Source organism: Xenopus laevis, chromosome 4L (assembly GCF_017654675.1).
Source record: "Xenopus laevis strain J_2021 chromosome 4L, Xenopus_laevis_v10.1, whole genome shotgun sequence".
In the NCBI taxonomy this organism is placed as follows: domain Eukaryota; kingdom Metazoa; phylum Chordata; class Amphibia; order Anura; family Pipidae; genus Xenopus; species Xenopus laevis.
Genome location: NC_054377.1, coordinates 96149307 through 96172175, shown reverse-complemented (window position 1 = coordinate 96172175; position 22869 = coordinate 96149307). Strand labels below are relative to the sequence as shown.

The 22869-nt window shown below is 39.8% G+C and overlaps 1 protein-coding gene across 5 annotated transcripts in view; it reads left to right on the top strand.

Moving 5' to 3' along the window:
* cacna1e.L (calcium channel, voltage-dependent, R type, alpha 1E subunit L homeolog) overlaps window positions 1-22869 on the top strand; it is a 393059-nt gene that overhangs the window by 287097 nt on the left and 83093 nt on the right. The window lies entirely within an intron of this gene.

Here is a 22869-nt window from a genome sequence, read left to right as displayed (position 1 = left end):
CATAAAAACAAAGCACAGAAAGTGAAAACCCAATATCTTGCGGGTAGAAATTGCAATATCCAGGAGAATGTAAATATTCACTTATATGGCAGTAGCCTTATTTTTGTCTTTTAGGGATCCTAAGCATCCCAGAGCCCTGTTTAATTTCTTTCAATGGGGGGTGGGAACTTCTGATGTGAGAATAAAATAAGGAAAAGAGGGCAATTTAAAATGCCTACAGTAGATGGTTTCCGAGATGTCGTCAATTCTTGTGCAAGAGAAACCTGAAGAGGACCTTGTGTATTTAGGTAGAATTTGCCTTGTAATGTGCTGAAATTGTTTATTATTGCAATAGCTGCATCTCAAACATGGTGGGACTCCTGTATTGAATCTGTAACTATTAAAGAATATGTAAACCTTAACAATACTAAGGGGCACTTTTACTAAGGGTCAAAAAGAATTTTCGGATTTCAAAAACTTAAAATTTCGAAGTAATTTTTGGATACTTCGACCATCGAATAGGCCAAATTCTACTTCGACTCGAAGTGAAAAACTTTGACTTCGAAAATCGAAGTACTGTCTCTTTAAAAAAGTTCGACTTTGACACTTCACCATCTTAAACCTGCCAAATTGCTGTTTAGCCTATGGGGGACCTCCTATAACCTATCTTGAGTGTTTGGGCAAGTTTTGAGAAATCGAAGGATTAAGTCGTACGATTTTAAATATCCTTCGACTTCGAATGTCGAACTACCCAATTGGATGGTCGAATTTCGAAGTTTTTTGCACTTCGAAATTCGACCCTTAGTAAATGTGCCCCTAAATGTACAATTGCTTAGGGTGCTTTTCTAAGCACTTTTCCAATTTACATTATTTATATGTTTTAGTTTCAGTATTTAAATTTTATTAATTGCCAGTATAATGAATGTTGTAACAACACCTATTTCATGTAATGGTACAGTCAAAGAAAGCCAAATATACCTTCAGAAGGAAAAGAAGTGTTCTGATGTTGCTCTGCTCAGGAAAGAGCCAAGAAGCCTCGGATGCTCTTCCCCATCTCTTTCCTAACCAGAGCAACATCAGAACATGTCTCTGTTTTCCTTCTAAAAGTATATTTCTTTGACTGTACATTTACAGGAACTGACCAGCAAATTTACAATTTAACAAAATTAATTATATTGGCAGTTATAAAAAACATAAATAGCTCTGAAATTGTAAAAAAAAAAAAAAGATAATATTTATTGCAAAAGTGCTTAGAACCATGAGTAATTTTATACTCAGGTCTTTATTTAAGGTTTACTTATTCTTTAAGCATTTGTATTTTTCTAGTAACCAGCACTATGAAATGTAAATTATAAATGCTAAAAGCCATCATCTCTGAATCTTGCATCAAAAAAACATAATCTCTATAACTCTGGACATTGTAACATACAAAACAGTAAAAAAAAAAAAAATGTTTGAAGTCATATTCTGATTTATTTAACAAAGGAGTAAAGGCCAGGACAAGGAAAGGCAAAAAAAAATAAAATCCTATTTTTACTTTCTTTAATGAAAAACAAACCTATCTCCAATATACTTTAATTAAAAATGTGTACCGTTTTTATAAGAAACCTGACTGTATGCAGTGAAATTCTCCCTTCATTTACTGCTGTGGATATGAATTGTCAGATGGTCCCTAACTGCTGAGCAGGGAAACAATCATACTTATGAACAGCAGGGGGAGCACCCGTCTTACTTACCAGCCATGCAGAACTCAAGCAGCTTTGTTTATGACGATCCCTAAGTAGCCCAGACCACACTGAGCATGTGCAGGGTCAGGGTCAGGCAAAGATGTTTAACAAAGTTACAAGATGACAGCCCCCTGTGGCCAACTTTGAAAGCATAAATCATGTGTTTGATTAGGCTTGTGGTGCAGTAAGTTCATGTCTATGTTTAGTATACAAAATACAGCATTTTTAGCCTTATTCTATTTTAGACTTTCCTTTTCTTTTAAAGACCTTTTGATCATTCATTTATAACATAAAACACATTTGCATTACAAAGCCCTTGGAAATATTTCATGAATCAACTTACAGTTGATGGCTAGAACCATAACTAACGCTCACATTAAAGGCCATACAATTACTCAGAATTGCAGAACAATTAAAACTATTGGGTCTATTATCCTTAAAACCCAGCATCCAGATTGCTACAGAACATAAAAATGCATTGAGTATAGTTTACGGTAAATTATTTCTTTCTTGCCTGCTTTTCAAGTAATGAGCTTTCCATAATGATTAGACATAATCACAATTTGTGTTATCTAATTCAGCATAAATTACATTTGTTGGAAAACACTGGGTTTTTAAAGTTCCTTAAATATATGTTGGCAGATTTTAAGCATAGTTTAAAAAAATAGAGGGATAAAATATTTATATTATGAGGAATATGCTGGGGAATCATGTACAGCAATGTGGCGTAAGCATAGCAAATGATTAGGGATTAAACAAATAACCATTTCATGCAATAGTCCAGAATCAATTCCAAGAGAAACATTATTTAATGGTTTATCAAAAGAAAACATATTTAATTAGTAGAAAAAAACATTCTCATGTAACTAAATCTGGCGCAGTGTAAGAAAATGTATTAGGAGTTATGTTGAACTGAACTCCTGATTATAATATATAATATATATATATTTAGAAGCAATGGTAAACAGTCATTTGTTAAAGCTGTGGTTGGTCTTGGCAGATAAAATCTGCTGGTTTGGCCAGTTTCAGCCAAAATGACAGCATATGAATGTATTTATTCCAGCCAGAAATGTTAGTAAATTCATTTTGAATTTATTTAGCTCTCCATCATTTTCAATCATTACCTGTATTAACAAGTTTGGTACATCAGCTTTATTTAAAGGGATCCTGTCATCGGAAAACATGTTTTTTTCAAAACGCATCAGTTAATAGTGCTACTCCAGCAGAATTCTGCACTGAAATCCATTTCTCAAAAGAGCAGATTTTTTTATATTCAATTTTGAAATCTGACATGGGGCTAGACATTTTATCAATTTCCCAGCTGCCCCCAGTCATGTGACTTTTGCCTGCACTTTAGGAGAGAAATGCTTTCTGGCAGGCTGCTGTTTTTCCTTCTCAATGTAACTGAATGTGTCTCTGTGGGACATGGGTTTTTACTAATGAGTGCTGTTCTTAGATCTAGCAGGCAGCTGTTATCTTGTGTTAGGGAGCTGCTATCTGGTTATCTTCCCATTGTTCTTTTGTTTGGCTGCTGGGGGGAAAAGGGAGGGGGTGATATCACTCTAACTTGCAGTACAGCAGTAAAGAGTGATTGAAGTTTATCAGAGCACAAGTCACATGACTTGGGGCAGCTGGGAAATTGACAATATGTCTAGCCCCATGTCAGATTTCAAAATTGAATATAAAAAAATCTGTTTACTCTTTTGAGAAATGGATTTCAGTGCAGAATTCTGTTCTTTATACAACTTTCTGAATTACTGTGCTAATGCTCTTCTGAGCATTGTTGCTAATGGAGGGATTTTGGCTGAAAATATTCAAGGTATCAATATATCCAGGCCGTTAAAAGGGCATGCTTCATGCTTCTTTCAACCACCATTTGAAAATGTTGAAATTATTAGTCAATAGGCTTGTTTTATACTGGTGTTCCCCACCTGTAGCTCCACTCTTGTTGAGTCACAAAATTGTTCCCACTTGATGATAGAGCAAGCATTTTAAGTTTTCACTTAAAGGTACAACTTTTATTACTAAATTACACTGTGTATATTGCACGTAATCCATTCTACCATTTAAAATTTAATTCTTGAACCAATAAATGTATTTTTATTTAGTTGTAATACTGGTGTGTAGGCAGCCATCTCAGGCCATTTTGCCTGATCCCGTGCTTTCAGAAAGAGCCAGTTCTTCGCAGCTATTTTCACAAAGTTTTTTTTACTATTGTGTGCTATTCTCTACCAGGGAACTATAATCTTGTGTCAGGGAGCTGTTATCTTGTTACCTTCCCATTGTTCTGCTGATGGGCTGCTGGAGGGAGAGTTAGGGGGTAATACCACTGCAACTTGCAGCACAGCAGTAAAGAGTGACTGAAGTTTATCAGAGCACAATTCACATGACTGTGGGCACCTGGGAAACTGGCAATATGTCTAGCCCTATTTCAGATTTCAAAATGAAATATAAAAAAATCAGTTTGCTCTTTTGAAAAACTGATTCAGTGCAGAATTCAGCTGGGGCCACACTATTAACTGATGTTCTGGAAAAAAAAAACATGTTTTCCTGTGACAGTATCAATGGCTGAGCAGTTCACCCAAAAAGTTTATAGAAAAAAAAACCAGAAAGACAGAAAGATTGGTCTTAAATGCTTTTCAGATTATTTAAAGAACATTCCTGTTGATATTTAAAGAACATTCCTGTTGGTTTAAGATGCATAGCATAGTTAAGAAAAGAAAGGAAAAAGAAGGCGCCATTTGAGAGTGACAATATAGGAAATTAGTGCTAAAGGAATGCCAAGCAGGAATAAAAACAGAGCACGGATACTGGGAAACCACATCAAAAATCTATTAAAGCAGGGGCTCACACAAATCCCCTCGTCTGTTGCTATCCATGCTGCTTAAAGTATTGTTACCATCATTTTATAAGCCATTGGGCCACTTAAATTAAAAAAAAGTTCTATGCAGTTTTGCAAATTACGCTATGCAGTAGATAAGGCTTGTTTGAATTTAATTGGCGTTGCTATGGTTATACGAAGCTATTGATAAAGTCACTGTGAGTATGGTAATTGGCCTCCTTGCTCTTTATGTAAAACTGACAGTGTAGTTGCTGGTTGTTAAAGACTGTATTATATGGCAAGATGGTATAATAATGGGGTAATAAAATGGGGTTTAAAACATAAAAACATGGATACTATACCTTCATTTTTCCGTGTGGAGATTTTAAGAGCTTTTTATATTTTATTTACTTTTGCTTTATTTCTTCCAAGCCGCCAATGTATTTTTGGCTCAGTCTGCAGTTTTAGCCTTGCCTAACCAGCAACTGGCAGGCCAAAAGCACCTCTTTTAAAACAGGATTCCAGATGCCTGACTGAAGCAAATCCAATCTCTAAAAATCATGTGACTTTAGACTGCTGGACTACGGAAGGTGCCAGTTCTTTTTCGTTCTCTGATTTTTTTTCCTGTGTTTTAGATAATTTGCATATGTAAATTAAGTTTCGGATTTACTTTGTGATTCAGCCAAATCTTTTGTTGGGCATGCGATATTTGGCTGAATAGGAAAAAATACATAAGTTAACTCGCTGGGGGAATTGTAGCCTTTTAATATAGAAGGGACATACGGTATTAAGATAAAATTGTATAGATGTGACTACAAGTCTCAAAGGAAGGACAACTTATATGATTGTGTTGTCTCATTTTGTTTAATATTCTACTAAAAAAAAGCTCTTTGTTGACAGTAAAGCAGGAAACAGTGGCAAAGGAAGCCCCAGTAGGCAGGGGATATGTGGTGTGGTGCAGAAGAAACTACTCCTCAATGCAAAGTGACCTGCTAAGAGACTAGCATATTTTGCACAGTTATGTGGCCACCTTATCCTTTTAATTAACTCAGATAAGTGGCAGCTTGTTATGTAGAGGTTTCTCAGTGGAATGCTAATTTGTTCTGATTGTGCTGGAAGGCAGTAGAATGTGTGACTTTCCATTCAGTTTCAAAATTTGCCCTGTTTTGTGCAAAAAGATAATAGAAAATTACCACGTACAGATAAACAGAAGTGCTTACTCTCATAATCTAATTTTCTATCATTCAAGGATCAAATATGGAGTAGCTTCAATGTCTTTGCTTGCCTTGTTTAGCTCAATGAATAATGAAAACTATCGATTTTTTTGTGATTAACACATACGAAAATAGACAGCCCATCACAATGAAAAACTGTAATGCATATTTATCAAACTTTAAGGGGCCCATTTACTTAGCTCGAGTGAAGGAATAGAAGAAAAAATACTTCGAATTTCGAATGGTCGAATATGGCTACTTCGACTATCGAATTGGCTACTTCGACCTTCGACTACAATTACGACTTCGAATCAAACGATTCAAACTAAAAATCGTTTGACTATTCGACCATTCGATAGTCGAAGTACTGTCTCTTTAAAAAATACTTTGACCCCCTAGTTCGCCACCTAAAACCTACCGAGGCCAATGTTAGCCTATGGGAAAGGCCCCCATAGGCTTCCTAACAATTTTCTGATCAAAGGAAAATCCTTCGATCGATGAATTAAAATCTCCGATTTGAAGGATTTAATTGTTCGATCAAACGATTATTCCTTCGATCATTCGATCGTAGGAATAGCGCTAAATCCTTCGACTTCGATATTCGAGGTCGAAGGATTTCAATTTGGCAGTCGAATATCGAGGGCTAATTAACCCTTGATTTTCGACCTTAGGTAAATCGGCCCCTAAAAGTAGAGATGTCGCGAACTGTTCGCCGGCGAACTTGTTCGCGCGAACATCGGGTGTTCGCGCTCGCCGGAAGTTCGCGAACGTCGCGCGACGTTCGCCATTTTGGGTTCGCCATTGTTGGCGCTTTTTTTTGCCCTCTCACCCCAGACCAGCAGGTACATGGCAGCCAATCAGGAAGCTCTCCCCTGGACCACTCCCCTTCCCTATAAAAACCGAAGCCCTGCAGCGTTTTTTCACTCTGCCTGTGTGTGCTGAAGAGATAGTGTAGGGAGAGAGCTGCTGCCTGTTAGTGATTTCAGGGACAGTTGAAAGTTTGCTGGCTAGTAATCGTTTTGATACTGCTCTGTTATTGGAGGGACAGAAGTCTGCAGGGGTTTGAGGGACATTTAAGCTTAGGTAGTTTTGCTGGCTAGTAATCTACCTTCTACTGCAGTGCTCTGTATGTAGCTGCAGTGGGCAGCTGTCCTGCTTCTGATCTCATCTGCTGACTGCTGCAATAACAGTAGTCCTTGTAAGGACTGCTTTTATTTATTTTTTTGTTGTTTTACTACTACTACTACTACTATAAGAGCCCAGTGCTATTAGTCTAGCAGTGTTGGGGAGTGGGACTGGTGTGCTAATCTGCTGCTCCTAGTAGTTCAGCAGCACCAACTTTAATTTTTTTTTTTAATATTCATTTTTTTTTTATTTTACTTTTTTTTATTTTACTACCGCTGTAGTAGTGTATAAGTTGACCTTTTAGGCATTATTTGCCCTGTAGGCATTATTTGCACACTGTTTTCTTCAACCCGCCATCTAGCTGTGTGACCTTGTTCACATTCTGTCTAAATATCCATAATATTACCGTCTCCAGAAAAAACACCGGAGTGACTTTTTTCAAGCAGCCATAATATATTTTACGTAATCCGTATCCACCGCTGTAGTAGTGTATACGTTGACCTTGTAGGCATTATTTGCACACTGTTTTCTTCAACCCGCCATCTAGCTGTGTGACCTTGTTCACATTCTGTCTAAATATCCATAATATTACCGTCTCCAGAAAAAACACCGGAGTGACTTTTTTCAAGCAGCATTCATATATTTTACGTAATCCGTATCCACCGCTGTAGTAGTGTATACGTTGACCTTGTAGGCATTATTTGCACACTGTTTTCTTCAACCCGCCATCTAGCTGTGTGACCTTGTTCACATTCTGTCTAAATATCCATAATATTACCGTCTCCAGAAAAAACACCGGAGTGACTTTTTTCAAGCAGCCATAATATATTTTACGTAATCCGTATCCACCGCTGTAGTAGTGTATACGTTGACCTTGTAGGCATTATTTGCACACTGTTTTCTTCAACCCGCCATCTAGCTGTGTGACCTTGTTCACATTCTGTCTAAATATCCATAATATTACCGTCTCCAGAAAAAACACCGGAGTGACTTTTTTCAAGCAGCATTCATATATTTTACGTAATCCGTATCCACCGCTGTAGTAGTGTATATGTTGACCTTGTAGGCATTATTTGCACACTGTTTTCTTCAACCCGCCATCTAGCTGTGTGACCTTGTTCACATTCTGTCTAAATATCCATAATATTACCGTCTCCAGAAAAAACACCGGAGTGACTTTTTTCAAGCAGCATTCATATATTTTACGTAATCCGTATCCACCGCTGTAGTAGTGTATACGTTGACCTTGTAGGCATTATTTGCACACTGTTTTCTTCAACCCGCCATCTAGCTGTGTGAGCTTGTTCACATTTTGTCTAAATATTGATAATATTATCGTCTCTAGAAAAACCACTTGAGTTACTTTTTTTCAAGCAGCATTCATATATTTTACGTAATCCGTATCCACCGCTGTAGTAGTGTATACGTTGACCTTGTAGGCATTATTTGCACACTGTTTTCTTCAACCCGCCATCTAGCTGTGTGAGCTTGTTCACATTTTGTCTAAATATTGATAATATTATCGTCTCTAGAAAAACCACTTGAGTTACTTTTTTTCAAGCAGCATTCATATATTTTACGTAATCCGTATCCACCGCTGTAGTAGTGTATACGTTGACCTTGTAGGCATTATTTGCACACTGTTTTCTTCAACCCGCCATCTAGCTGTGTGAGCTTGTTCACATTTTGTCTAAATATTGATAATATTATCGTCTCTAGAAAAACCACTTGAGTTACTTTTTTTCAAGCAGCATTCATATATTTTACGTAATCCGTATCCACCGCTGTAGTAGTGTATACGTTGACCTTGTAGGCATTATTTGCACACTGTTTTCTTCAACCCGCCATCTAGCTGTGTGAGCTTGTTCACATTTTGTCTAAATATTGATAATATTATCGTCTCTAGAAAAACCACTTGAGTTACTTTTTTTCAAGCAGCATTCATATATTTTACGTAATCCGTATCCACCGCTGTAGTAGTGTATACGTTGACCTTGTAGGCATTATTTGCACACTGTTTTCTTCAACCCGCCATCTAGCTGTGTGTATTATCGTTTCCAGAAAAACCAACTGAGTTTTTGTTGTTGTTGTTGTTTTTTTAAAAATAATGCCAGGCAAAGGCAGGCCGCCACGCAGAGGCCGTGCTAGGGGCCGTGCTGCTATGCAATCCTGTGGCCCTAGCAAATTGCCCAGTTTTAAAAAGCCAATGACCCTGAACTCCCAAAATGCTGAAGAGGTAGTTGACTGGCTTACACAGCACACCCCATCCTCTACCGTTTCTAACTTTACCACAACATCCTCCTCATCCTCCACTGCTATGGCCACCCCACGTAACACTTCCTCCACCACCGGTGCCCCTTCTTCACTGGGGTCAGAGGAGTTATTTTCCCATGAGTTTCTTGAACTGAGTAATGCGCAACCATTATTGCCAGAAGAAGATGAAGGAGATGAGGACCTTACACCAGATTTAATTCTGGCAGAGAACACGATAGAGATGGACATAATGAGTGATGAGGAGGAGGTCCCCGCTGCTGCTTCCTTCTGTGATGTGTCAGAAGAAATTGATGCATCTGAGGAGAATGATGATGAGGAGATTGATGTTTTGTGGGTGCCTAGTAGAAGAGAGCAAGAGGAGGGTAGTTCAGATGGAGAGACGGAGAGTCAGAGAGGCAGTAGGAGAATAAGACTTAGAAGAAGCAGGGAGGACAGCCCGCAGGGATCAGTAGGGCAACAACATGTATCGGCACCTGTGTTCAGCCGGCCAACGCACCCGCCATTGCCGCCAATGCCGCCAACTTCTACTGTTACCGCCAGATCGCACACTTCCAAAAAGTCAGCAGTGTGGGATTTTTTTAATGTGTGTGCCTCTGACAAAAGCATTGTAATTTGCAATGAGTGCAGTCAGAAACTGAGCCTTGGTAAGCCCAACAGCCACATAGGTACAACTTCTATGCGAAGGCACATGAGCGGCAAGCACAAAGCACTTTGGGAGCAACACCTCAAAGGCAACAGGCAAACTAAAAGCCACACTCCTTCTGGTCCAGCATCTTACTGCTCTACCTCTGCTCTCCTTGACCCGTCTGAACCACCCTCCACTCCGCCTTCCACCTTGACCACCTGTTCCCATTCCCAGTCATCTGCCACCAGCCAAGTTTCTGTGAAGGCCATGTTTGAGCGTAAGAAGCCAATGTCTGACTGTCACCCCCTTGCCCGGCGTCTGACAGCTGGCTTGTCTGCACTCTTAGCCCGCCAGCTTTTACCATACCAGCTGGTGGACTCTGAGGCCTTCCGCAAATTTGTAGCAATTGGGACACCGCAGTGGAAGGTACCCAGCCGCAATTTTTTTTCTAAAAAGGGAATACCACACCTGTACCAACATGTGCAGAGCCAAGTTACCGCATCTCTGTCACTTAGTGTTGGGCCAAAGGTCCATATGACTACTGACGCATGGTCCTCCAAGCATGGTCAGGGCAGGTATGTCACCTACACTGCCCACTGGGTGAACTTGGTAATGGCTGGGAAGCAGGGAATGGGTAGCTCAACAACAACAGTGGAGTTGGTGTCACCGCCACGGATTGCACGCGGTTCTGCCACCACCTCTACTCCTCCATCGCTCTCTACCTCGTCTTCTTCTTCTTCTTACTCTGCTGCTGGGTCCTCCTTCTCCTCCTCCACACCTGTGCACCCCCAGCTCCCCCTAGGCTATTCGACGTGCCAGGTACGCCGTTGTCACGCTGTCTTGGGGATGACGTGCCTGGAAAGCAAAAACCATACCGGATCTGTACTCCTGTCATCTCTGCAGTCACAGGCCGATCGGTGGCTGACCCCACACCAACTGCAGATCGGAAAAGTGGTGTGTGACAATGGAAGCAATCTGTTGGCAGCGTTGAGACTAGGCAATTTAACACATGTGCCCTGCATGGCACATGTGTTAAATTTAATAGTCCAACGTTTTGTCTCCAAGTACCCAGGATTCCAGGACGTTCTCACCCAGTCCAGAAAGGTGTCGGCCCATTTCAGACGTTCCTACACAGCCATGGCACGCCTTGCTGACATTCAGCAGCGCTACAACATGCCAGTCAGGCGTTTGATTTCTGACAGCCAGACTCGCTGGAATTCAACGCTCCTTATGTTGGAACGTCTGCTGCAACAACAAAGGGCCGTCAACGAGTACCTTTTTGAACTGGGTGGTAGGACTGGATCTGCACAGCTGGGGATTTTTTTCCCCCGTTACTGGGTGCTTATGCGCGATGCCTGCAGGCTCATGCGACCTTTTGAAGAGGTGACAAATATGGTCAGTCGCACCGAAGGCACCATCAGCGACCTAATACCCTTCGCTTTCTTCCTGGAGCGTGCCGTGCGACGAGTGACAGATGAGGCTGTAGACCAGCGTGACGAGGAGCTGGAAGCGCACGATTTCTGGTCGGAATCACCAGAACGAACCCAGGCACCTGCTGCAACGCAGGGAGAGGTGCCAGAAGTGGAGTCAGAGGAGGAAGGTGGCTTTGTGGAGGAGGAGGAGGAGGACCAACAGGAGCAGGCTTCCCAGGGGGCTAGTGGTGACCTTTTGGGGACCCCTGGTCTTGTACGTGGCTGGGGGGAGGAGACCGTGGATGATGCAGTCCTTGATAATGAGGAAGCGGAGATGGATAGCTCTGCATCCAACCTTGTGAGAATGGGGTCTTTCATGCTGTCATGCCTGTTGAAGGACCCCCGTATCAAGAGGCTTAAGGAGAAGGACCTGTACTGGGTCGCAACGCTACTAGACCCTCGGTACAAGCATAAAGTGTCAGAAATGTTACCAACATACCACAAGTCCGAAAAGATGCGGCATTTACAAACCAGCCTGCAAAACATGTTGTACAATGCTTTTAAGGGTGATGTCACTTCAGGAACTCATCAACATTCCAGGGGCAGAGGTGCCAGTAATCCTGCCACGAGCACACCTGCAAGGACAAAGCCCTTTGGCCAGTCTGTAACGTCAGACATGCAAATGTTTTTCTGTCCAAGGCAGCGCCACAACCCTTCTGGATCCACCCTCAAAGAACGCCTCGACCGGCAGGTAGCGGACTACCTGGCATTAACTGCAGATATCGACACTCTGAGGAGCGATGAACCCCTGGACTACTGGGTGCGCAGGCTTGATCTGTGGCCAGAGCTGTCACAATTTGCCATGAACCTCTTGTCTTGCCCAGCCTCAAGTGTGCTCTCAGAAAGGACCTTCAGTGCAGCAGGAGGGATTGTAACTGAGAAGAGAACTCGCCTAGGTCACAAAAGTGTCGATTACCTGACCTTTATTAAAATGAATGAGGGGTGGATCTCGGAGGGTTACTGCACGCCGGAAGACTTGTTCTGACTTCTATGCAGCTGTCCTTCTCTTCAAGCCTCATGACTCCACACACAGCTGTCCTTTAGCGTCCTCCTCCTCCCTCCGCCACCGTTACAAACTAGGGTGCAAACCCTACTGGTTTAATTTTTTCTGGCCTCTGTGCTTCAGTGGCTGCAACCAAAAAAACTGGGCAAACAATGTCTACAAGGTCAACGTATGGCAAAAAATGACTATTTTCAGCATTTATATGGCATATTTTTTCTGGCAACTGTGCTTCAGTGGCTGCGACCAAAAAAACTGGGCAAACAATGCCTACAAGGTCAACGTATGGCAAAAAATGACTATTTTCAGCATTTATATGGCATATTTTTTCTGGCAACTGTGCTTCAGTGGCTGCAACCAAAAAAACTGGGCAAACAATGTCTACAAGGTCAACGTATGGCGAAAAATTACTATTTTCAGCATTTATATGGCATATTTTTTATGGCAACTGTGCTTCAGTGGCTGCGTCCAAAAAAACTGGGCAAACAATGCCTACAAGGTCAACGTATGGCAGTTGTTTAAAGAGAACAGTAGATTACTAGCCAGCAAAGCTACCTAAGCTAAAATGTCCCTCAAATCCCTGCAGACTTCTGTCCCTCCAATACAGAGCAGTATCAAGCAGATTACTAGCCAGCAAACTTACTATCATCTGTCCCTGAAATCACTAACAGCTCTCCCCCTACACTATCTCTTCCAAGCACACACAGGCAGATTTTTCAGATACATTTTTGCCCTTGATCCCCCTCTGGCATGCCACTGTCCAGGTCGTTGCACCCTTTAAACAACTTTAAAATCATTTTTCTGGCCAGAAATGTCTTTTCTAGATGTTAAAGTTCGCCTTCCCATTGAAGTCTATGGGGTTCGCGAACCGTTCGCGAACCGCTCGCATTTTTGCGCAAGTTCGCGAATATGTTCGCGAACTTTTTTTCCGACGTTCGCTACATCCCTACCTAAAAGTCCATTACAATATGTTTCTGTCCATCTAGGGCATGAAATACCGGTAGTGTGTTTCTCATTTTTTCCATCTTGGGTGTATTCAGTATATAACTTCTAGCTCAAATTTTCCCATGGAATTTAATGTTAAGCAACTCAAAAAATCTTGAGAACTGTCTAGAATTCTCAAGTTATTGGAATGCTAGAAAGATTTTCACTTAAACATGCTTATGTTCCCATTGGTTTTAATGCATCTAAACACATTAGAGATTCCGACTTTTAAAGACCCCCATATTTTTCAGGGGGGCCAAAATACATTGGAATAAATAAATCTGTAAATGATTTGTAAATAAAAACTATCTATATAACATTATACATCATGACATACTGCAGGATAATTCAGCCCCATGGTATCTACAGAGAGGATAGATGTTGTTCTTGGGTCAAAATATATGAGCCAATTTTAACAATCAGAAAATGATATTGTATATTTAGAGATCTACTGGTAAGCTCTAATTTCCTTTTGCAGACTGATTAATGAAGTAATGCTGCAATACGATGCTTTACTTCTGGGAACATTATTTCTAAATAGCTATAAAAAATGATCTATTAAATCTGATCTTTAGAAAAACAGATACATTTGTGACCAATAATAATTCTAATCTTTAAAAAGACCTTCCTTCATTCACTTTGCTTTATTTAATGCAATTGCTTTCTTATGGAACTTCCACACTGACTACAGCTCCTTGCAAAATGACTGCCATCACCTTTGTCTGAGTTTTGTGCTACCTCCTTATTTGTCCTTTGTCATTTCTTCTGGATTGTGAACCTGTACAGATTTCCTTTGACTCTGCCTAACTTTGACCTTAATTCTGGCAACTAATCTGGGGCTTTGCTTTAGACTTTCCTCCAAAGGATCTTCTACTTAGCACTACTACCAATCCTACTCTAATTTTACACCTGTTCTGTTGTTCATTTTATCATGCTTGACAATACCACTTGGCACTGGCCATTAAGTGCAATAATTAAAACATCAGTTTATATCTATCAAAGAGCACAACAATTATAACGTATGTTTGTATGCCAAACAGAATTTATGGGGTCGTTTTGGAGCTTTCTCTTAAAGGTTTGTTTACCTTTCAGTTAACTTTTAGTATGATGTAGAGAGTGATATTCAATTTGCCATTGGTTTTCATTTTTTCAATATTGCTCATTTACCAATGAATTATAATATTATTAACATGCATTTATATAGCACCAACATATTTTGCAGTGCTGTAAAGTAATGTGTTTATACAACTAAAACACATGAATTACATACATGGAGTTAGATACATCATAACCAATACCGGTACAAAAGGTGAGGAAGGCCCTGTGCAAAAGAGCTTACAATCTAAAGGGAAGGGAATAAGACACAAGGTGTGGGAGTGGGCAAGACCAGAATGAAGTGGGTGAGAGATGTAGTACTGTATGTGGTATTGAATTTGGTAGTTAAGCAGAGTGAGGGTAGGCTTCTTTAAATAAGTGTGTTTTAAGAGATTTTTTGAAAGCAGAAATGTTGGGAGAAAGTCAAACAGACCATGGGAGAGAATTCCAGAGGAGGGGTGCAGCCCTTGCAAAGTCTTGAATGCGAGCATGTGAGAAGATAATGAGAGTAAAATTGAGTAGCAGGTCAGTAGAGGAGCGTCGTAAACGGTTGGGTGAGTATATAGAGATGAGTTCTGAGATGTAGGGTGGGCAGAGTTATGAAGTGCTTTGAATGTCAAGGTCATTGATTTGAATTTTATTCTGAAAGGTAGTGGAAGCCAGTGCAGGGATTGGCAGAGTGCATGGCAGAGGAGGAGCGGTTGCTGAGGTATATAAGCCTGGCGGCAGTGTTCATAATACTGAATAGTATAATAGAAGTCTACACTGGAGTCAGACTTTGCATCCAAACTGATCTTTGTGACTGAATTATGAATGAGTCTTATACAGTTAAGACTACTGTGTTGTGCTGTGTTCAGTGTAGTACTACCTGCGGAACATCTTGAAAAGACTGTTATTAAATTCAGTGGGGTTTTCATCTCTTTCACTATCTGAATCTAAGTCCACCCCCTCTCTCGCTTTCCAAGACAATTAGCACATGGTGTGGTCTTTGGTTTGAATGAATTATTCATAATATTCTTTGTTAATGATTTATGTGCCATATGCCACTAGAACAAGATGTATATGTAATATCCAGTCACCTTATTCAGACAGTGCAAGCAAATAATAGGAAGCTGTGCTTAGGTGAGAAAGTTATGAACTATTCCTCGACCACGGAGCTGACAGTAATTTTATTTCAATTATACCTGGAATGCCACCGCCTTGCTGCTTGTTAACTCTTAGTACGCTAGATGAAGGCAAAGGGTAAATCTTTGTTCACGAACAGATAGATAATGAATTTGAAAGATGTGGGATGATTACAAGCAGAATACATCTGCAATGATCATCCATTAGACCTTATTACTTATCCTGCAAACCAATTTAGAAAGACAAGAAAATGGCAACAATAAGCTTTAAAAATATCAATGGATACATTTACACTTGAGATAAAATTGGCTGCTTATCACCAGCCAGTCGGGAAGCCTCTCTTGTATACTGTCTATTTAAGGTACTGGAAGATTTTTTTTTAGCTTTTAGAAGATAATAATAAATTATGTTCTGGACATAGAGGGTTAATGTTATCAAAGCTTCTTTAAAAGACTGACAAGCTTTGTAATCAATATAAGTTTTAATATTAGCATGATGTTAATGCAATTGACTTAACCAGATTGTAACCTCCCAGGTGTATTTACTAATTATTTTACGGGGATTTGTCATGTGATGAATTTCATAGAGAAATCATATCCTCAAAAGATCAAAGCTAATGCCCTGTTTCCATTATTGTGCAAATGTGAAAAATTCGCACAGAGAAATCCCAGGGTAATTATGTATGCTTAATAGCCTAGGTCCTAGCTGGCACATTCAAGCCTTCCACCCTGACACTAATACAGTGACAATTCTATCTGCAATATGAATAATCATTTGGTCACAGACACTTTGAAGCCAAGCTGGGTGGTTCCAGCTTGTACTCTGTATAATAGTGCCTACATTACAGTAATTCATAGCAATATATCCTTGATTATTAATAGAAAGCAAATGCCTATTTGAATTTTGCATTAATCTGCTGATAAATGGCCATTTCTTACATTCTTCTCCAGTCATTATATATATATATATATATATATAATAGCAGAACTAGCTATATGCTAGCTTCATCTGGTGGAGAAATTCTCAACACCTTTCTATGCAGCCTGTCAGAAAACTACCTGGAACCACAGTTGACCAACAGTTTTCGGGTTGCTAATGCTCAAATAGGTATTCCTCTAAATGACAGGCTGCACAAAGGGGAATTGAGTATTTAAAACTTCCCATGTGCCATGGGCTGTAGTTCTGCCCAGGGAAACAAAATGGTAGTTCCAACTCATGTCTGATAAATATATAGATAAATAGTTTTAATTCTGCTGCCTCATAAGGCACTATAGGAATCCTGTGCCATGTGAGAGAGCAGGTGCTTTAGTAGAATAGAATGCCTCCAGCCAAGACTACAACAGACAAAGCTGCAATACCCCTCCCTGGGAATGATCTAAAACCGTAGTCATGACTTAAAGAATAGAGCAAGAGGTTTATTGGTAGGAATCATGCAGTGTAAGACTTGCCAGCTAGGATTGACTTCATAAAGGTACAAATTTGCTTGATAACTAGGGTGATTCATGCTCAGTCTGGCTTTGCCACAAGCCTGTGAAGTTTTTTCCAACAAATGTGGACATATAGGGGTGCATTTATTAAACCTCAATTTTTTTCTGGTCAAGGCTTTTAGGGGAAAAACACCAATTTTTTGTGGAAAAAACCCTCAAATTTTTAGAGATTCGTCATAACCCAAAGCTGCTAAAAATCTGAATCTGAAAATACGCCATCTCAAACCTGTCGAGGTTATATATACACCTATGACTAAGTACCGGAAGGTACAAAATGCGTAAGGTGTGTTTCTAGTGGGTCAGTATGTAATTTTTTAATATGAGTGTTTAATAAAGGTTGATTCTTATGGTCTTTGAGATACAGGATATTTTTGATAAGTATTAGTCTATTGTGCTTTGGGGATTGGGGCAAGATCCTGGTACTCGACTGCCCATTAGATTGGCATACAGACTCCTCTAGCCTTGCTAATATTTTGGAGGTTATGTAGAATTCAATGGCCTTGAAGTTGTGCCTTGACATTGTGATCTGCTCTGGATAATCCAAAAAAATTCTGAATTTGCGGGGATAATCTGAAAAAATTGCGTTTTCACATTGATTCGATTTGATGCTCCATTTTTTTTCATGACGTTTTGTCCCTCTGAAAATTATTGTTAAATGGTTTTATGGAAGGGAGTTTGGTCGGATTTGTTTTCCAAAAAAAACTTAGATTGAGTGGAGTTTTAGTAAATTTGCCCCATAACGATTCAGGGATAGACCATTAACGCAAGCTTTTTGGTGCAAGACCAGCACAATACATTTAGAGACTTGCAGGAAACCCAGCTCATTATGTTACACAGTTGCTTTATTATTTATTTGTAGAATTTTTCATTTATTTATTAATAGTACACAAGGATTTGCACTTCTTATTTCGAGTCATGCCTTGCCATAACCTATGAATGTTTAATATTTCCTAAGCTTTACAAAATAACGGAGCATTCTGATTGCACTGGGCTCACCTATAGGGGTGTCATTTCCATTTTCTCTCCAACTGGGAGACAAGATTTAACTTTGGTTGAGTTTATGTGACAGAGGCTGCGTTTAGGCCAACAAGCCACAGGTGACTTTTTACTGTAAATCCTTCTTTGTATTACTTTAGTGCTAAATGAGATTTTAAACCATAAATTTTTATTTTAAATCCCATGGTTCAAAAGCGTTTTCTGCTTTGCATCGAGGTGGCTGAGAAATATAATTTATTCAACAGACCCAGGAGGCTGCTAAAATATTCTGCACAAGAAAAGGGTCATGCATGCTTCTAACTTTTGATATTGATAGTACAGGAATATTCTTGCACAATCCAGGGAACAGAAGTGATCCTCGAGGGAATTACTATGGCCCCTAGCCTTCCCAAGAGCTCCCTATGTTTTTTTGTACAATATCATCATTTTACTCTAATCCAGCCCATGAAAATGTGGTATATTGGATAATTGGCCTGCTACGTGGAAAAGTAGGACATCGTTCGTAATGTTATTTACTCATACAGGCACAAACGAGAGTTCCTCTGCACTCAATCATATTAATATAATGACAATGTTAAGACATTTTGTAGAAAAAGCTTCTAAAAATGCTCTCCTTTATAAATTTCAATAAAATTGTAAATCACTGGGGTGTCAGTTTGTTAAGCACCTCCAGTGATTACAATTGGACCCCAGGCCAGCGCACTGGTTCACTGAAAACTGTACCTGCATGGGGTATAGACATGTCAGTGCCTTGGTGTTCTGTCAACTCCCAGGTCCCTTTGCGGTGGTCCAGAACTGTAGGCATATACATTATATTATAATCTCAGCAGTCACATGGGCTCACTTGGAATTAAAAAAAATGGTGGCCCCTGCAAGACTATACCCTGGGCCAGTGTTTCTCTTTGTTGACAAAGACACTGGCCCAGGGTAAAGTCCAAGGTAAGTGTAATCACTCAGGGGGTACCTAACAAGTTAGATGCCTCGCAGTGATCTTTTCAACAACAGGATTTTCTGAAATTCAAGTTGCCCAACTATGTCCATCATCCCATGTCTAGCCAGTCCTATGCTTACTTTCATCTGATACAAGATAGATAGAAGATGAGATAGAAGATACGTTGAGAAACTTGCCTCAGGTGGCAGCAACTTGCTGGTAACCAGGTGGTGGCCAAAAAGCAGTTTCTGGCAACTGTAAGAGCCAAAAACAATCTTTTAAATTAGCAGTAAGCGTGGGGAAGGTGAGGGAGGGGCAACACCAGCTAGGTTTCTAAAGGGCAGCACTAAGTGTTGAATCTGTCCTGTGGTACAATTCAGTTTCCAAAGAAGTAAACAAAAAGAGTAGCTGGTCTGGCTGAGGCTAAACTCCAAATTAACCCGTTGGGCCCATGGCATGGTTGTAATGTGTTATTTGGCCTGGATCAAACTTGCACCTGGGGTATTATAATAAAAGGAGCACAGTTTGTTACTGGGCTAGTAATCAGTCAGTAGAATTTATTGGACACCTTTTTATTTAAGAAGGTTTGAGGTTACTAGACGAGCATATTTTGTGCCTTTTAGTTCATTACCCTATTAAAAGCTGATAATGAATATGAGATAGTGTGCAAAATGCTAAAAAATGCTAATCCATACGAGAAAATAAAAGCCATCTAGTCAGAAGAATTTATAACTCTGATTATAACACTCTAAAAACAGAATATAATCCTTGTGACTGGGCTCACAATCGGGCACTCTTAGAATGTTTGTCTCCTCTTGTATGTTGCTAAATCTGTAGATATTGTCACTTGTTAAATGTGAATTTATCTGGAGATATCTTGCGGTTCCCATTGGGAAAAGGCTAATTTGAGAATAGGTTTGCCAGTTTCTTCTTCCACTTGCGGTGCCTTATGCTAAAACTGCCACAAATAAGCAGCCAATCAGAATGAATAAATTGAACCTCCGGATTTTATACACTAGAAGTTGTTGTAACACTTGGTACTATTTCCACTGACCCACATTTGCATTAATTTAACCCACCGTTCTTAAAAATAATATATTCAAATATACAGTTTGTAAAGCCTGGCAAGGTCCCCTTCAGCTCAGAGCAGATGTCCAGACATTGGCAGTTAATGACAAGTAAATGACTTGGCTTGTCAACATCTTTTCATACCCTCAATAAAATTGTTATAAAAATATTATCTAGGGTTTTCATTTTCATTTTAAATCGGGGGTGTGATCTGCATTTGGTGCAAAGTAGCAATACAGTAATTATATAAAATATGCAGTAATTATCTCTAAATTCTCTGATTTTCGTTGCATACAAGCCTTGGCACAAAAGTTCACAGTTGCATGGCTGCTTAAAGTTGAAATAAATCAATAAAAACACCCCCCAGGACACACTCTGTCCTTTTTCAAATATATTTCTCTACTACCCAATTGCTTGCTTAAGCAGTTATTAGGCTTTTAGACCTTCCTTGGTTTACTCATCTAACCAATAAAGCACAAATATCTCTATCCATTGATTTTTTTTACACTATAAAATTTGTGCACACAAATTGTTGAAATTTGAAGTGAACCCCTATTGTGGGGTTAATACATTTCCAAAGTTAGCCAACCTCTCCCTGGTTTGAGCTGAACATTACCAGATTAGCTGATGCCCGGAGATAAACCAGGTGAAAATAAAATATGGCATTACTGGACAGACAACACTAATAATACATCATCTATCCTTCTATCCCTCTATCCCATGTCTCAGTCCTACCTTCTCCCACGGTTTATCCCATGTATGTTTGATATAATTTCCCTGACAGTCCATTTACTAGGTGGTTGTTTAAACTGTAAGGAAACAAACCCGGGGCAGCAGTATCTAACTCGATGATACTAGCAATCCTACCAAAATAAATTCAACTCTCGTGTCCAACTCATTGCTTTCATAGTACATTTCCTTGCTATATTAGGGCTTAACAATGAAAATAGCAGATTTACTGGGTTATTGGGGTTGGGAAAAAATAAAGAGGTTCTAGTGGGTGGTCCAAACTGATGTGGACATTCAGTAAATACACCAGCCTGCTATACCTTAATTTGCTCTGTAACCCAACAGTTCATGAATTTTAGCCAATGCCTGCAGCCGTAATTGAGCAACAGCAGTGAAAATTGGTACAGGTATTTCATCGATGGGTTTTAATGCTACCCCAAACATCACTTTTTTTTAAATTTTATTCATTTTAGCTAGCAAGATTTCAACAGGTGTATATATGTTACACTGAGAGGCATGAACTGAGAGCTCTGAGATGAAGCCAAGAAAATAATTAGCACATTCACAGGCTGGGCTCAACTGTTAAATTGAAATAACACAATAAGCTTTCACTTTGCAACTGCATGTTCACAGGGCACTGGCATGTGCCATCATCACTGTTCCTGCAGCCAAGCTTTAAATCTGTATAGAATGGCAGCAAAGATGCTAGGGCAGCCCATTATTGCTGGCACCATACCCCCAAAAGATCTCTGCAAAGCCTTGATTCCTGTTGTGTAGGACCATATTTTTTCCTTTTTATTCATGTTTCTTTAAAACTATTATTACTGTTAATACTTTTCCTATCCTATAAAAGTAAAATCCAAAGTACTTCTCTTTCTAATGAAGATTCAGATGAGTTCACACGAGCACCTACACTGTCACATTACAATCATCAATTTCAAACATGACTAACAAGATCATTAGGAAATTGTGAACATTTCAGTCCATCTGTTTTGGCCTACACTCTAGGACTGTTGGCCAGTTAGGTTGGAAAAAAAACCAAATTGCCTTGTGTGTGGCCATTTTTAATGTTCAGTCCTTAACTCACAGGATAGGAACTTATGGTTTAAATTCAGGGGTAGCACTTTTCTCAAATACCAGTCTTTTAGATGGATCTCTCTCTGCTCAATAGTGTTATTCATTATAAAAAAAACTCCACAAAAAAAATTAAACTGCTATAGCTGTTATTTGAGATTGTGTATTTTATGGTCAGCTTTAATGTTGTCAGGAGTGCGGCGGAGCCATCCAAGATGGCGGCACCCATGGTCACAGCGTGGTTTCGGGTGCCATCGCATTGACGTCAGTGTGCAAATGTGTGACGTCACGATGCCATGTTTTGGCGCCAAAATGCCCGATTGCCCAACTATAGGATTTGTTCAAGCATTCCTGGGTATCCCTAGTTTTGTGTTTATTGCATTGCTGGACCTTTGACCCTGCTTGAACCTTGACCTTGCTAATAATTTGCCTGCCTTCTGACCTACTGCCTGGATTTGACTCCGCTTTGTTCCTGAACCCTTGTCTGTACAGCGAACTTGGACTTTAACCAGAAACTTCCTCCTAGGTCTGGACTTTCCCCGCTGGGAGCCGATAGGCCCCCGTGCCAAATGTTCAGTGATAATTTGCTTGGGAATTGGTTTTTTTTTTACAATTTCCTATCTGATTGATACAGAGGTTTTGTACAAGTTGTTTTCCTTTTAGGAAGCAATCTAGGACAAATCCGGTGTTCCATATACTGCATCCAGGAGCGAAATATGATGTCAGATTTGGGTCTTATTCCACTTAAACCAAGCCTTATGCTGGTGTCTGAAACATGAGGTAAAAGATGCCTCATTAAAATCACTACTTCTGAGACAAGGGTGGACAAAATTAGCATAGGGTCTGCAGTTGGGGAGCATAAGCTTGGCTTACTGGTGGCTGGGGGAAATAGCTGCTGTGACACAAAGTGGAAGGCTGCACTGTGCATATTTGTGTGAGAGTGTATAAAGTGCCTTTGCTGTTTATTTTTTATAGTACTTGTCATCTTGACAACTCTGGGGACCTTTTGTTCCTCAGGTAAATGTGACAAACCTTCCAAAACATCCCTGTGTGCCATTACTTTTAACTTCATACCTTTTATGGAGAATAAAGAAGAAGAATAAAATATATTGCTCTTAATAAACATTCCTTTTTATTAATTAT